At 44.6% G+C, this 16,181-nt stretch overlaps 1 protein-coding gene across 1 annotated transcript in view; it reads left to right on the forward strand.

Moving 5' to 3' along the window:
• Positions 1 to 16,181, forward strand: part of LOC143355003 (uncharacterized) — a 305,544-nt gene that overhangs the window by 114,893 nt on the left and 174,470 nt on the right. The gene's annotated exons all lie outside the window — the stretch shown is intronic.

A 16,181-nucleotide genomic window follows, 5' to 3' on the forward strand; every position in this document is an offset into this window, starting at 1 on the left:
AACACGTTTTTTTTTATTACGGCAAAGTAATGACTGCGTTTCGAAGCGGTGGCCGTAGAAAAAGGGTTTATTTTCGGACGGAGCATTTTTCCGCGAATTTTCATCTCAATTTTAAACGAATGTCGCGGAATACCTGATAATTGAATGTGTAAACGGCGCCCCGGCTGAATATATGAATTTATTTATGCATTTTAGGATGAAAAATGCCAGGCCACTCGGACGCGAAATAAAATAAAACGAGAAATAGAAATATGAATATTAAGATGAGAAGTGGAATGCCGTTTTAAACGAATTCCCCGGTTTTCTTGAATCGCGCGGAGTTCCCCTCCGACGAATTCGTTTCCCCCGTTAACGGAACTATCAATTTATAGCGCGCGATAGCAATAGACGCGTGGCACAGGTTCCATGCAATTTCCACTATCTAGCGTGTCTCCTATAGTTGTCTCCTTGAACAAAAGGCTATTGACACAAAGTGCTGATAAATTAGTGCATAGCCAAGCGATGCATAAACAATCTCTAGTAGAGATAATGCGGGAATATAGGTTGCTACACGGCGACGTGATTATCAACACCTTCGTATAATTTATTCACGACGCGAGATTGATGCACGCTCCATTGTCCCCGTAATAAACATTGCGATTGACAGACTGTCTCGGCCCTGTCCAACGACTTCATTCATGTCATCGGAAAGCACAGAATTGCTAGTCCAAAATGGAGGATCCGTCCGAGTACACATTATTCAGCGAGCTGCGATGATTTCACTTTTTCCTTTCACTTTCCCTATTTAAACTATTCAAGAAATTTTTAAATCATGAGATTGTCCCAGCTGCATTGTAATAAATGTTCGCTGCACTTTACGTTCTCCATGAAAGTCAACTACCTAAAACCTGTTTAATAATTCCTAGACTGCAGATTTTCAATCAGATTCAGAGCAAGTAATTACTCGACTGTGGATTTTACAAACTTTATGAGCCTAAAAACATTTAAAGAATTAATATAGTCTGTCGCAAAATAATTAAACGTCTATGTAGCTGTAGCAGCTTCAAATTAATGACATTTTTTATTTTGCATGAAACTCCGCAGTTCATTTTGTTATAATTACTAAGAGACAAAATATTCTATCCGTTACCGTAGACACAGAAAACGATTGTTCAGCAGTGTTTCGAATAATTAGAAGAAAAATCGGCAGAGAGACAAGATGGACGGTAAAGAACCGGTTTCTTTTGACGCCGCGACAACCGTGGAGGATTCTAAGCCACCCACGCGACTTTCACCTGTCTCGAAAGTTTGACAGACGGCTGCACCTGCAGGGGAAGAAACAAATCGGCGGTCAAGGTGTCCGAGCGTTCGGGACGGTCGGTTTCATTCAGAGTTCCTCGGGGACAAGCGTAACGAAAAGGTTCAATGGTAACGGGAACAGGAAGGCTTCGGGTGATTACGAGGACAGCTTACCGAGATGGATGGCTCGGCGAGACAACCGAGTCGGATATAACGTCGCCGGCCCCCATCTTGAAGCGTTTGTTCGTCGTGTCGCGTCTCGTCGCGAGCAGGCTTCTATTCGGGCCGAGCCGAGGTGAACGTTCGCGCATATCCGCGCTGAAGGAGCCTGAAAACCACTCGAGAAAATGCGAAGTCTCGACAGACGTTAAAAATGAATGTGCCATCACGGGCTGTGCGTGAAGAGGCGGCGCGGATATCGCGGGAACGACACCGCACGGTGCCTTCGAAACTGTTTTAATATCGATCTCGCCTCTTCCTCGCAAACAAATTTAACAATGTAAACAACATTTAGAATAATGGCACAGCAATTTTTCGTGGAGCTGTCATTTCGAGTTGCAATCAGAAGGAACTGAATAATAAGGTAGCCAAAACGTAGCCGGAAGTGTCGTCTTCGTTTGGAAACGATTAAGAATTCAGACTCCGAGCTGCAGTTACCGTTTTTAGAGTCCCGGTTATATTCTCGGCGCATGCATTTTGCAGTAACCAATCTGACGAGCATGAATATTAAACGTACGAAATAATTCCGAGAAAAATCGTTGGTTACGTACAAAACACCGCCGACGAAGCGTGCAAGGGAGAAATTAAATTCGACCCGCCCGAGGGTTAAATACGAGCCATCCCCGAACGGTAGGCCTCCGCGCCGGTTCCAATCAACGTTCTTCTACCTGGGAGAAAAAAAGGGGTGTGTTCAGCGACTTTTCCCAAGACGTTCCCGCTGCTCGGTCTCGAACGTAAACAAATAATTAACCGGCATCAAACAAACCGGCGGAGTCGGCCGCGAGACGACGACGTCGCCAGTTACGAAACTCCGTGAACCGTCGGGTAAAGAGAAGGATCGTAAAAACTCGACAAACGTCTCCTATAATTAGTCACAGTCGGACGCGGATGGTCGACGAACGGACAGCGCTACGACGAACACAGAAAAAGAGAAAGATCAGAGAGAAGAGAGGAGAGACAGAGAAAGAGAGAAGAGAGGATAGGAAGAAAAGCTTCGCTTTACTTTCGCGGTAGGTGGTCCGGGGACTGCGACGGGGCACGAAACGCCGAAGAACGTCAAGAGGGCATCACGCTTGTTAGCAGGACCGACTTCCAGCGGCTAATTGGTATTCCTCCGGCGAGAAGTGTCAGCCTTTGACTGATTCTATTTCGAGTAGGTTGCGGTCCGTCGAGTGCGCGCAGCCCCGGTCTCTGTTTACATTCTGGAGGGAATCTTAAGGCGGGAAAGTGGCTGACCAGCGCCAGTGAACAATCCGAGGCTCCTCCGCGGAGGCTCGAGGAGTCCTCCTCAGACCGGTTCCAGCCGAGGGATTTCCGTCTAATCGGTCGTCAGCATCGTTGTCCTGACGCCCGAACGATTCTCCAGCTCTGAGAGCCGTCCTGGAACGGGTTGTCCCCTCTCTTAAAACGCACTCGCCTATTCCTCCTTTTCTTCTGCTTCCTCTTCTCCCAACCCCTCCCTTTACGCCTCTTTGTCCCGCTCCTTCTGGCGTCTTGAGATCGTTCGGTTGCTCCGAAAATAACTGTTGTGTAAACGTTCCTATTAAAACGGTCGCGAAATGCCTCCATTCCGAACAATCGTCACGAACATTCGAAATTACGAACTAATACACGGGATGTACCAAAAATGTATTTCCTTGAATCGGGTCATTCCCGAAGTCATTTCAAATAACTTTTTCCTTTGCGAAAATGGTCTCCGCGGCTTCGTTCAAGAGTTATTAACGAAAAACACGGACCAATCAGAGCACGACTTTCCTGCAGACGAATTCTGGCTCGGCCAGTACTAACGCTACGCTCGGCGGGGCCGGCCCCCGGGGCGGTACCTGTTTTCTGTAGTCGCGCTCTGATTGGTCCGTGTTTTTCGTTAATAACTCCTTAACGAAGCCGCGGAGAACATTTTCGCAAAGGAAAAAGTTACTTGAAATCACCTCGGGAAAAATGTTCAAGAACGCATATTTTTAAAAGATAATTGCATTAGGTCAATGCGTAAATCCATGTCCGGTTGTCATGTTAAAATACACGGAATCGGGTACGACTTTTTGCGCTGACCTAACACCTAGAATCTGACATAAATTAGTAACGAATCTGGTAGCAGGTAATGCTAGGCCCAACAATGATGATTCGACAGTGCCCAGTGATCGGATGTCGATCAAATTCGCGTTGTTATTGCGTCCAGCCGGTCGTAAATATGGGCCAACGAATGATTCGGCCGTTCTCCTTCGACTACCGTTGGGCATTCATTTCGTATCCAATAAATCGGAGGGGGCGCGGAACGATAGACACGTTCCTGATAGAAGATTCGAGCCAACGATTGGCTCGCACGCGGCGGTTTGCGCACGGACGACGCTTAAATGGAAAACGCAAAGGTGAAGCCGGCCGAGAGCCGGTTTGTGTGCGAGATACGCATCGTATCGCGAAAAATATATACAAGGGAGACGAATGGCTGATATATGCGGGCATTAGTTATACAGGAGATGTACGAGCCCGGCGTTGGGCGTCACTCTCACTCGCCGTTTGGCCCCGTGCGCATCCAACATAATCGGAAACGACCCATATTTCCCCGCCGCAATGCGTCAACTTCCCCGCGATTCCCGTTTCGTACCTCCATTTTTCATTCCTCCCCCGTGATCTCGATGTCCAAATTCACCTTCCGTGTCATCGGGACCGACCACTATTCCTTCGTTGTCATCCCCCTGTCTAGGGGGAGTGCAGGCGACGGCCTTCTGGGAGTAGACGAAGTCTCAGGGATCAGACGGATGATAAACTGTCACCTGTACTATTCGCGAAAAGAGCGAAAGTGTTTCCCTTTTCTCTGCATCCATCAAACGTTCTCATTGTTTTCGGGATTCGTCTGAGCTTCTGTTGCGCATGGAAAGTGTTCCCTCGTTTTTTTTTCGCATCGATCATTGCTCTTGCTTGTTCCTGGCGTCGTCTTTGGTTAGCCCAAAACCAAGATAGCTACTAGAAGCGTTTCTATACCCCCGCTTTAAATCGTTGAATCCCCCCTTGCTTTATTCTCATTGCTGTCTCTGTCTGACGTGCGCCTGGATAATCTACTGAAAGTGTTTTCCCTTTTGGCTCGCATTATTTTTATTTGCTCGATCTGGTAGAGGTAGACACTGAAATTGTTTCCAATTTATTCTCACATTTATCAAATTTTTTTGGATTGTTTTTGTCGTTGTCTGAACCTAAATCAGGCCGAAAAAATAGAACAGTTAACAAAATAATATCTTTCTAAACTAAAAATACAACTGACTTCAAATGAAACTGTGAACATCTTTGCAAACCTACTGAGCTAATCAATAAATGAAGGTACAATCTAACGTTGTTTTTACACATAGCTTGAGATTGTCAGTGTACAGATGCCGGTAAAAAATTGTTACGTCACCGAATTAGTTGGAGTGACTCGACCATTTTGTGTTTACGCTCTCAGGTCTCGGATTTGCATAAGAGTACCTGCAGGGTGACTCGAAGCCCCAAATGTTCAAGGTACAGTGCGACCCGCTCGTCTATTCCACAATGACCATGTTTCCAAAGTGTATGCTTCGGTCTTTTTTTTTTTTTTAGAAATGGTTTACAAAGCATATATACAAAAAAGAGAGATGGAGAGGGAGAGAAAGAGAGAGAGATGGTTGGCAATCCATCATCGTTAGCATTTCATTCAACGATAGCCCGGTTGAGCGGAAGTTGCCGTCAACATTGAAAGCTGTGTAAACTAGGTGAACAAACGCACGGTTTACGACCGTTCAATAGCGCTGTCGTCTTCGTCTATGCATATAAATGCATGCATATTTCTGGTGGTGCTGCGAAATAGACCGGGTTTATACAGTGGGCTCTGTACAGTGGGTCATTGTTATGTCTCGTATCTCGGGTCATTAAAACCTGAACGATGCGAGCTCATATATTATCCGAAATAATTCGTCTGGAGACTAGATTCCTACAGAATCGTCATTAAAACGGGAACGGTACGATTTATTAACAACAAACTCGCGGAGCACTAAAAGTGAACGAATTTATTTGGATCTTGCACAATTGTAGAATCTTTTAATCCCGGTAACTGTGAAATTAAAAATGGGATCTATAATTTTTATTTCAGCTTTCCCGGGAACTGATAAGCATTCTAAAGAAAAAAGTAAGACAATTTACAGCTTCATTAAGGTTTCGACGTCAATATACACCCGGACGTGATGCAACAACTTCGAGCAACTTGTTAACGATGAAGCGCATGATCCTAGCAGCTCGGAGCGGTAAATAATCATCTTCCAGTGTACAAATACACGTGTATCCGAGCAGAGAGCATCAATATGCATGTAAGCCGACGTTTTAAGGGCTTCTCCGTCCGGCTTAAGCCTGACCTGGCTATCCGAACGATAAGAATTAGTGTTGGGTTAGGGAATATCATAATACTGGTAAGCCGTAGAACATATTAAGAGGATCATATCATACGCGTCCGAGATAACCGTAAGACGTCCCAGTTTGATCTGAAAGGCGAGAGTGGCTGGCCTCGAAGTCACTCGAGACGTGTCGTGCCATTTGTTCCACTATAATCGCGCCAGATGTCATTCGAGCGTGTTCAATAAATCAATTATCATTCGACTTTCAGTGCAAACGAATACCAAATTTTTCTGTCAACAGAACAGACACTGTAGACCATGTATTTCATTTTTAATTGGTGACACAGGTGTTTCTTTAGCCACAGAAATTTTTTCTTGATTGTATATCTGATATTCTTTATTCTATTATTAATTCCTTCGAAATAGCACAATAAATCATACAATCTTTTTGATTATTTTGTAAGTATGCATTTTATGCTTCTACGTGAAAAATGAGTTGGTGAAATTTAAAACAGTGAGATTGTTTTTTCATTTTGTCGGATCATGTCTAGACGATACCGAACACGACACATGCAATGAGGCTTCATGTATATGCAGCGAAAAAGATACTTTTCAGGGGTTGGGGGTGCAAAGGGAGAAGTGATACCGCTGTCCAGATGACGGCTCGTCGCTTTTAATGCGATAAAGGGTGTCGTCTCTAGTTTTATCCTATCTTGTCCGGCTATGAGCTTTTCCATTGATAATATACCCATGTGGACTGGCTGATCAACCCCCTGTCCACGTACAGAGTCCCTTATACGCTTTACACTCGCCCGAGTCACCATTAATTATTATAAAGAACAATTCTAGTAGCGGTACACAGAGACCTCGGGTTCCTGCGTTCAGCTGGATGGCAATAGATGGCGTCCAGGTTTCCTTAGTACCATATACAGGAGAAAAATAATTTATTTTGTTTATAAATTGCATCTTCTATAACAGATATTGTAAGTTCTTCGTTACGGAACACTCGCAGGCCTTGTCATTTAATTTAAGTTGGAAATTGGTCATCAATCTTTCCACTGTTTCACCTAATTGTTTAAATACATAAAACTGGCAATCTAATAATGATACATGCAAAAAGTGTGCCCAAATTTTGGAGTCGCGACTCCAATAATTCGCTTCATTTAATGGAATGTAAACTGTGTTCTAATGAGGAATATTTATCGTTAAATTCGCGAATGCATATTTTTCAAAAATTATTTTACGAAGTTCCAGAGAAATTCGGGGCTGGATTGGTTCACGGTCTCGTTGTAAGATCAAAGTCCGACTTATAATTACAAGAGGGCAGACGGCGAATTACCGCTTTTTGCGGTCGTTCCCTTTGACGGCACGCGAAAGATGCAAACTTCAGAAACAATCCGGTAATTCGGCTTATAGAAAAACGAACGTCCGCTGTACCTACTTTTTTCCAAGGTCAGTCGAACCTCACGCTACCGACGGAGCCGTTAACAACCCCTGTATTTCCCTAAGAACAATTTCTTCCGAGTATTTTCAACGTGTTTTCGTGAACTCTCCGGAGCACAGAAAAGGTAGACGTGGAGAGAGAGAGAGAGAGAGAGAGAGAGAGAGAGAGAGAGACCTTTAATGCGAACTTAGGACACGCGAGTTGGAATTTCCGAGCGACGAACCATTAATTCCACTATCGTGTGCGAGTTACTACGTGCCGCGCCATAGTTTCCTTAAATGATTCGGAGAACCCACCCGCTGGTACACCTAACTGTGGTTTATAACTCATTCGAATGCTTTAAGGAAAACGTGAATTTTAAATCGTCCCATTTCATGCCGCTATTTTATGACTTTATCTGCACGCCGCCGCCGCCGGTAAGTGCGTTAAACTTATAAACGCACGCATTTGCTAATCAATATATGCTCCGGTTAATTGGCGAAATGAACGCGTATTTTACTTTATCCTCGAGTGGCCGTAAATTTATTAAACTGTTATTGAGCCCCGCGGTTCGGTTAGTAATGCATCGAAACAAATGTAGAACGGCAGACACTTTATGGTGAAAAAAAAAAGTAGAAACAGTATGAAAGTCGCTGCAGAAAATTGGCAATAAATTGAAGGTCAACTACAGGATGCGAAAATAAAATTCATTGACCTGATGACTCAATAAAATATACATAGCGTAGTCAATTGTTAAAAAGGACAAAAATCGTCGGACCAATTGCAACGAATAGAAGGTCAAATTGAAGGGCAGAAAAATGAAATTCATCGACTCGACGAGCAAATAGAATGTAGCTAAAATAATTGATTCAAAAAAAGAGGAGAAAAATCGCCGGATTCAGTGCAGAAAAACTACAATGCAGTCAAGGTCAAATGAAGGAGAGAAAAATCAAATTCGCGAACTCTACTGCAGGAAAATTTTTAATGAATTGAGGGTGAATCGAAGGGCAGAAAAATGAAGTTTGCTGATGGGACGAGTGAGAGGAGACGACTGTTTGAGGAGCGGAACGGTAATGACAGCATCTCCGCGGGCCGCAATCTGCGGTTCGCGGAATGATTCCCGTCGCCGAATTTTGAGGCGGTTTCGCCGACTAAGCGGATTCGTAGTCGACCGCATTATGATATTCCGCGCGAGGTAAGCCGGAAGACACGGGGAACGGAGAACAAGGAGGTGTGACAGTCGTCTTGTTAGCGGTACAAGATGTCCTCATTATTACGACTGACGGTGATGACGATGCAGGCGCGAGCCGAAAGCTGCGCGAATTCCGAACCGCCTGCGCGACGAAAACCAAGACGAAAAGCGAGACGAGATCTGTTCCGCGCTGGTGGAACGAGCAGAAGGGGCAGGCAAGAAAGAAACCCAGAATAGAAAAGATCAAAAAGACAGAGAAACAGAGACGGGAGAGAGAGAGAAAGAGAAAGAGGGAGAAAGATGTCATGAACTCGTTAGGCTGTGCCTCGTTTGGGGAACGGAAGCACCGTTGGACATTCCTCGAAATCTCGATTCGTCTTTTCGCCGTGAGAACACAGCGTGTCGGTAATTTCTCGGCTCCCTTCTTTTTTAATTGTGAAAATAATGACTTAAGATTCGAGTGGTCGAGGGAAAAGGAAAGGCCATGAAAAGGGTCAAGATGCTGTTTAACGTTGGAACTCGGCGAGAGAGTTTAATTGCAAAATAATTTGTTTAGTGCTCGAGGACTGTTTTCTAGAGGCCTTTTGTGAGGCCTGAAATTGTGTAGTGCGCCGACTTCACTCGGCAAATAGAAAGCATTGTCTGCTGTGACAAAAATCTCGTCTACAAACATTAAAAATAAATACCATGGTGTTGAACACAATTAAATATGGCAAAGAATTTGCACGACTGCAACGACACAAAGCGAATGCTAAAGAAAACATTTCCTTTTCAAATCGTCCCTGTCAAGCAAAAGACTTTGCAACAGGGACTCCAAAATGTAAAGGTAAAATACATCTACGCGTTATTCCTTGCAATTCATTGGCTGCATCGTGAGCACAATGACGATGCTCGACAATAGTCTCTTACTTCGATCTCGCTATTGTAGAACGAAGTATCGATGAACGGCGCCGAAGCAAAGTGAGCCATCTGCTAATGAAACGATCGTAGAATCACGTCCACTGCTCCGACGCCATAATCGCATTGTAAGCCCTGCATTGAATCGGCGCCGACTCCGCCGGAATAATGCACTCCGTTCAGAAGCCATCGCAAGAGGTAGAATCATCGATCCTTTTCTGCGGCTTCGATATCAAAATTGGTTTCATCTGCGCTGGCATGTCGCTGCAGATTATCGAAATAAATTAATAACGCTCGAACGTAGTCGCCTAATCTCGCTCGCCGTGTCCTGCACACGCTTCCCCCCAATATTTCACGGTTAATTTTCTGTTTTGGTCGGCCGGACATCTTGAAATTCAACGGCTTCAAAGAAATGCAAACTTCCCGGGACACTTAAACGTCACGAGCTGAATATTCAACCTACTTCGCGCAGCGTGCTGGTCGAACGAGTGCGCGTCCTTTGAGCCTCGGATTGGAAATAGAAAAAATCAATTTGGAAAGCCGGGCCTCGAGTATTGATTGACGCCTGCAACTTTAATCCTGCCGACAGAAATCTTTTTAAAATTCAATTGCTATTGTCTTGTTCGTTCGTCGAAGACGAATAGCAGCTGTCCCGATTAGAAACCGACTGTTTCCGAAAAATTCGTGTAATTTCAGTTTGCCTGTTTATATGAGAAAATGAAATCTGTTCTGCACGATATGAGAAATTCATAAAATGATCATTGGCTCGGGCGTAAGCGTTAGGTCGGTTATTACACGTCCAGCGGTTCCCTGGTCACTATCGAGGAACGCTGGGCAGGATGCTTCAAACGAATTGAATTCTAAAAGCGCCGATAAAAATTCTACCTTCAATTTGAGAGGCAAAGGTATTCAGAATTGCGGCGGGAGTGCGAAGCAGCCAAGAGCAAGAGGCAGCAACGGGCTCCGCCGTGAACCGTGGGCACAGGGATATCGGTATAAATTGTAATGAGATTCCGTGAAAAGAAAGGGAAGCAATCTACCGATCGGGTAGAACGAGAAATGGCAAGAAAGTATTGCCCTCGGACCGTAACGAAGAATCTGAGGCGAGGCCCCCGGAATAACCTTCGCCTCTGCGTTCTCTCCCCTGGGTTATAGATCTCCGCGGGCTCGTTCTACTTTATTTTATAAACCTTATTTAGGATTAATGACGCGGGAACGGGATACCGCAGAGATCGATAGTATCCAGGCCAGTCTCAGCCAGACATTTCCCTGGCTAACGAACAGTTATAATTCCTTGCGAATCGTTTCTGTTATCGATTTATTCAATCTGTAGTACCGAGAACCATTGATTCTCGTAATATTATTATCCTCTTGTTCTTTCGCCCCTTCCAACTCTGTAATAAAGAAAGGACCCGATCGAGAGGAAAATTGGAAGAGCCGATTCACTTTGGATTAGAAAGACGGATTTTTTTTTTCGTCGGAATGCGGTACAATTCTGCAACAAATTGGGTGAGTATTTTGTTGCGTGCATGATCTACCAGCCTTGGTGCAAATAATAGAAATTCTAGAAAATCCGTCCATCCGTCCATTTTCACCTTTTCATCCGCTGCGTATAAAACAAATTTTTTCGGAGGATGTAACTTAGGTATCTTGAAAGTGGAAGATTTGCCCTTTAAAATGAGCCCAGATTGTTCCTCCTACGATTTTTCCTCGCAAAGTTACAATCGATCAAACACGAACAAGGTTTAACCAAAGGTCGTTGACCCCTATGCAGATGCCGAGGGTACACTTTTCATGGAAAGTGGCATAGAACGGTAACAAAAAATCGCAGCTCTATTTTTTTGGACTCATTGGAAAGCGTAGACATCGATCTTTAGAGGAACTGTAGTGCAGTTGGCGAAACAAATTTTTTACGTTTCGTACAGACGTCCGAATTTGAAACATTCTTATAAAGCGATCATTTTCACTTACAAAAATATAGTTCTAGGCAAAGGGAAAGGACTGTTCCTTCTAGAATAATATCACAGGCGCTCGGTTTGTCCTTTTGCACTGAAAGTCCAAGCAGGACGGCCGCAAAAAAATTGCGAGGGGCCCCGATAAGTATGTAGAAAACACGCGGCAGGTCTGTGTCGACTGGTTTCCAGGGTTCCGCGAAATATCAGATGGCCCCGGGAACGGAATCAAAGACTCACGCGATACTCGCTTATATTCTTCAATCCGAGTCGTGAATCGCGAGGAGATAAAGCCGCTCGGGACGGCGAAGCGGGGGGGAAAGGGCGATCGTTATCGTGCGAAGAGACGGAGAACCCTTTGGCTTCGGAATGTTATCGCGGGAAACAAAGTTCCTCTGGAAATCATAGTTCATTCGGTAAGGAAAGGACAGAGCTGTGTCTCCCTGCGGGACGCCCAGCAGTTCAGATCCAACAGATACGGGATATTAAAAGCGACATTTTCTTCGTAGCCGCGATAACTTCGATTCGCGACCGGCCCTCTCCGCGAGCAGAGGATAGAAAGCGCAGATCGCCGGATAAGTTCGCCGGAAGCGGCCGTGGCCACCTCGAATTTTTGCGAGACAACCACAACAATGTCTTGAAATTAAATGAAAGTCGTTAATGGATCATCGTGGGATCGAGTTCGTCAATTAGAAGTCGGAGACCGTGAACCAGTTACGATTATCGGGACCGATTATCATCACAGATTGTCCGCGAGGATAGTTCGTTCCCAGTGGTTCCGCTTTATGGCACACATAAATGCTAATGGCCGACGAAACCGAGCCTGGCGGTTAAAAGTCGCTGCGGGTTGCTTGATCGACGACGCTGTGCTGCCCTTGTGTGCACTTTTGTGCATTCAGCGGAGGGCTCTTCAGCAGTATTCGCTTTGCGTGAGAATAGAGACTGATCGTAATTAAAATGATCAAGAAAATAAATAAATGTCTATGTAGCTTCTCTGTCTCGCAACGAACGCAGGCAATTTTTATTTTGCATAAAAATCTACAGTCGAGTCATCATTCATGTTTTTATAAAACAGCACTAGTCTCGTTTAAGGCCTGATGGATTTAGTGATAGACTATCGAGCGAAATTTATTTTGTATAAGAAAATGGCGGGATCAAGGCACATTTTCGGGCGGACGGGCGCATTTTTCATTGTGATTCAAGAACAAAGGTTTTATAGATCGAGGCCGGTGCTCCCGCGATTGTAAAAGGGCAAACGGCATCGGAACTACAGGCGCAGTCTTCGACAGGCGTATCTGGTGAGATTTAACGAGAGGGAACCTGCGGCTTGGATAAGATTCATAGAGGTGATCTAACTGGGAACCGAGAAGGGGAGGACGGTTGCTTCCCTTCTCGTCTTCTTCTTCTTCTTCTTTCTGTTCCGCCCGACGTGAGTAATGAGTGGCGTGAGAGGCGGGCGTGGCCCCTTCAGACGTTCCCCAAACCTCGAAAATCTTATCGACGGAATACGCTCGATTCGAGATTAAAGAGCTCGATTTGCTTGACATCCGGCTGGGATTACCGGCGAGCCCAATGGCGATACTCGATCAGACCACGTGGCGGAGGAACCCTGGCCTCTCTTTATGGATATCTGTTGCTTCATCTCAGGATATATTCAAATGGCTCTTCCCCCTTTTGGTCCGGCCATTATCTGCCTGATATGTTTTGAATGTGATCTTTGATGGTCTCGTTTGATGCCGGGTCACTCCGAAACACACGTGGCCAAAATAATGTTCCTCGCTCGAAATAGGCTCGTTAGCTCGGCGAACGGAGCCCCAAAAAATAGTCCTCGGCTCTGACTATCATATTTCCTTCCCTTCTTCTTCTTCTTCTAGCCGTTCTTATTCCTTCTCTCGTCGTTCAAAAAATCGAAATTATCTTCATTCAATCTTCTCAATGCTTCAAATAATATGGAACATGGTGTTACAGCCATTTCTTAAAATTCTGACATTTATAGATAAAATTGGGAAGCCAACGAACGACGATTAATAAAATATTAAGAGAAAACGGTGTATCCACATAAAGCTAGCTTGCAAATTAAAAAAAAAATTTTTTTTTAATTGATTTGAACTTATTGCCAGAGATACTTGACTGGACGTATGTTTGGATAATTTTCTCGCGAAAGATGGATCCTGGCAATCCAATTCGCAAGGTCCAACAGCAGGGTCTAAGGATAATTTTTATAGAAGCCACGATTCACTATGACGCCGTTACTATCCGTCCCTCGTCGTTGTCCTTGGACGAGTAATTTCTTCGAGGATCCCCTCGTCTCAGGCCTCTGTCTTCCTCTCTCTCTCTCTGTGTCTCTCTTCTATCCCTCGTCTTTTCTTCATCTTCCCTCGTTGCTTCTGCTTCAGCCGGCGCCAAGATTCCAGATAAGACCCGGAGAAAAATGCGAGCGAGTATCTCGCCTCCCTTCTGTGTACTCGTGCTTGCCTAGAACGTAAACGATCCCGTTGATTAAAGATGACGTTTCGGGGACTCCCGGTTACGCCGATGAAATTCGAAACGGGACATTCTATGAGTCTTATGGAGTGTGTCCTGACAAATCGCCCGGACCCATTTTACTCTATTATTCGTTAATGCCGGCGAGGACCTCCTACGAATTGAAAAATTATGCCGGACAGATCGGATCGAAGTTGCGCGACACCGTCTAACGTCTACGTTTTCCTCTCCAGTGAACGGCCATCACACACTTGTCTATCTTCGATTTTATTTATAGCAATGTCTCTGGCTCAACGATCCATGAAATATTACATAAATCCATGTAGAGCGTTACTGAAAAAGTGCAGGACACTGTAAGAATTATCAGAAAAATAAGGCATCTAAGAACTAGCCTGCCTCATAATTTTCCTACAATCAAGTTTACTAGAAAAATAAAGAATCAAAGAATCGGCTTGCGACATTTTCAAAATGGTCCCAAAATTGAATTGTACTTGCCAATTTCCTTGCAATAGATTAATAAAGTGTACCCTGCTTGAATAATTATTATAATCGCGCAGAGTGATCTACCACCATGCCTGATATTACATTTTGTAATTTTGTCTCGGTTCTGACGGGAATGAATAATTAATGAGCGAGCTTCGGTCTTCATCAGACAGCAGCAAACGAATGTCCGCCCGGAGAAAAACATTATCAGATCTTTACACGGTCCCAGCCGTGGCTACCGGTATGTAACCACCTGTCGAAGAGGCGTTCTACCTCTCTAACCAGCTCCCGTTGTCAGAACACTCGTTAACAAGAAATTTGTGACTACTCGGTCCCCATTAAGGTGTAATGGCGAGCCTTGTTCCTTTTCCCACTATATTTTCGACCGGGTAATCACCGTAAAATTTCGCGTTGCCGAACCCAAACAAGCAGTTTCCTACTTCGTTCCGTATAATAAAATCGATCCGGGCTCGTACGAGGCTCCTCCCTGAGCTCCCATAACTATGGCCGATTAAAAAAGGTGCGCGAGCTTCCGAATCTTCGATAATTCTAGTTCGGACTTCAAAAGGCCCGACGAACGGGACAGAGTCACGAGATTCTGGAGGAGATTAGGTAGTTTTCGAGCCTTTTTGGAGGAGCACATATGTTGGGCCTGCCGAGGACCTTATTAGGCCCAATCGTGGCATTTTTATTCCGGACACTTTGTTTCTGAAAATGAAATACGAGAAAGTAACAGGACTCTCAGAATGATGGGAAATGAGTCCCAGAATTTCTAATCAAATGCCGTATCGAAATTTGTGCTACTACTACAAACGTGTACAAACACAATCGTAAAATGTCGAATTATTAGGGTCGCTTGTAATTATTCGCAAATATTGCACGGAGAATAAATGTTTGGGATGGGTCCGGGTGATAAGGGGCGAAAATATTTAATCTTGGGCTAACGAAAATCGAAAGATAATTGTGAGCATCGGTTGCTTTGACGTTTGAAAGACGTACATGCCTTTTCTATTATTGCATTCTTCCCGCCAGCTCGTTCCCCGACTTCTTTTCCCGCGTTCACGTCAATTTGTAGAAACTTACGTCCGAGAACTTAGATAAACGATCATTACCGGGTTGCTCTTGCGAACTACCCTTCGGGTGCGACTCATTAGTACCGGCAAGTGTCACGATTCGTACAAGTGGAAGACAGGTACGGTTCGATGAACTTCCTTCCACGATTCAGACGTTTTAATTGTGCGAATCAAGCAGTTGGAACTGTGTCGGGCCGCTTCTTTGTCGTGTAGGGTCGCGGGGATCCGGAACGCTTCGTGTCTCACATCTCGCAAAACGTTCTGGCACCGTTCCCTCGGGCAAAAAGAACCGCTGAGAACGGTTCTTAACAATTTTTTTTTTTTAAGTATTCCCCGACGGCCGTTGAAATGCTTTGGAACGGATTTAATTCTGCCGCCGCCACGGAATCGATCTTTTATTATTCCACCGAACTTATTATCCCACAAGTTTTCATCCTAATCTGAGCCGCTGAGCTGTTTAGAATAGTTCAATGCGATAGACAGACAGCTTGGACAAATTGGACACCTTACTGCAGGAACGTACAACTTGAACAAATACAATTTTAGCAAAAAATGTCTTCAATTGTTTATAAATTGGAAGAATTTTTACACTTTTTCTGCTGCAGTAAGTTCGTCGATTGAATGCAGAAGCGAACAGTTCTATTTTGGAAGGTATCAGCTCGAGATTATTAGAGACACGTGGGTATTGCGATATCTTTTCAACAATCGACGGAGAATTATAGTGTGGTTGTAATTTCTTATAATGGGAACGGCGAGATCGACGATTGTGTAAGCACGCGGCACAGGTGTAGCACGACGTCGTTATTAAAGATGCGACCCGCCACCGGAAATTCATTGTTCGTCTGA

Source organism: Halictus rubicundus, chromosome 6 (assembly GCF_050948215.1).
Source record: "Halictus rubicundus isolate RS-2024b chromosome 6, iyHalRubi1_principal, whole genome shotgun sequence".
NCBI classification, from domain to species: Eukaryota; Metazoa; Arthropoda; class Insecta; order Hymenoptera; family Halictidae; genus Halictus; species Halictus rubicundus.